At 45.1% G+C, this 909-nt stretch overlaps 1 non-coding gene across 1 annotated transcript; it reads left to right on the forward strand.

Moving 5' to 3' along the window:
• Nucleotides 1-359: 359 nt before the first annotated feature.
• LOC141675932 (small nucleolar RNA R71) lies at nucleotides 360-466 on the forward strand. The gene has a single exon (XR_012556555.1). It is a non-coding gene; the product is annotated as a small nucleolar RNA R71 (small nucleolar RNA).
• The last annotated feature ends 443 nt before the right edge of the window (nucleotides 467-909 follow it).

The following is a 909-nucleotide window of genomic DNA, read 5'->3' on the forward strand; positions in this document are numbered from 1 at the left end:
ACTGAACAGATTCGTTGACAAGAGAACACTGATCCGTAGCATGAGAACCTGCACAAAGCTCACAAACCATAGCTATTTGATTAACTCCATACGTAGCCAAAGAATCAACCTTCATTGATAGCGCTTGGAGCTGGGCTGCAATAGCGGTGGCTGCATCAACTTCCAGAATACCTGCTACCTTGCCTGACGTCATCCTCTGAGTTGGGTTTTGATGCTCATTTGCAGCCATCGTCTCGATAAGATTATACGCCTCAGTATAGCTTTTAGCCCATAAGGCGCCTCCAGCTGCTGCATCGAGCATGGGCCGAGATTGGGCCCCCAAACCATTATAAAAACCAGTGATTACCATCCAATCCGGCATTCCATGATGTGGACATTTTCTCAACATTTCCTTGTAGCGTTCCCAAGCCTCGCACATAGATTCTGTAGGTTTCTGCGCAAACTGAGTAAGAGCACTCCTCATAGCAGCAGTCTTTGCCATTGGATAAAACTTCACCAGAAACTTTTGCGCAAGATCTTGCCACGTAGTGATGGACCCAGCTGGTTCAGAATGTAACCAGTCTTTAGCTTTATCCCTCAGTGAGAATGGGAAAAGCCTCAACTTGATAGCCTCATCAGTCACGCCATTATACTTAAAAGTGCTGCAGATCTCGACAAAATTCCTTATGTGCATGTTGGGGTCTTCAGTTGCCGCTCCTCCAAAAGAAACAGAATTCTGCACCATCTGAATAGTGCCCGGCTTGATTTCAAAGGTGTTAGCTTGAATAGCCGGATGAAGGATGCTTGACTGAATGTCATCAATTTTAGGCCGAGAAAAATCCATAAGAGCTGGATCAGCTTGAACAATACGATCTCCCATGTTTACTGGTTCTTTCTACTCAGTTCCTGAATCCGAATCCTTAAAATCTA

The sequence above is a fragment of the Apium graveolens genome, chromosome 7 (genome assembly GCF_009905375.1).
Source record: "Apium graveolens cultivar Ventura chromosome 7, ASM990537v1, whole genome shotgun sequence".
Taxonomy (NCBI): Eukaryota; Viridiplantae; Streptophyta; class Magnoliopsida; order Apiales; family Apiaceae; genus Apium; species Apium graveolens.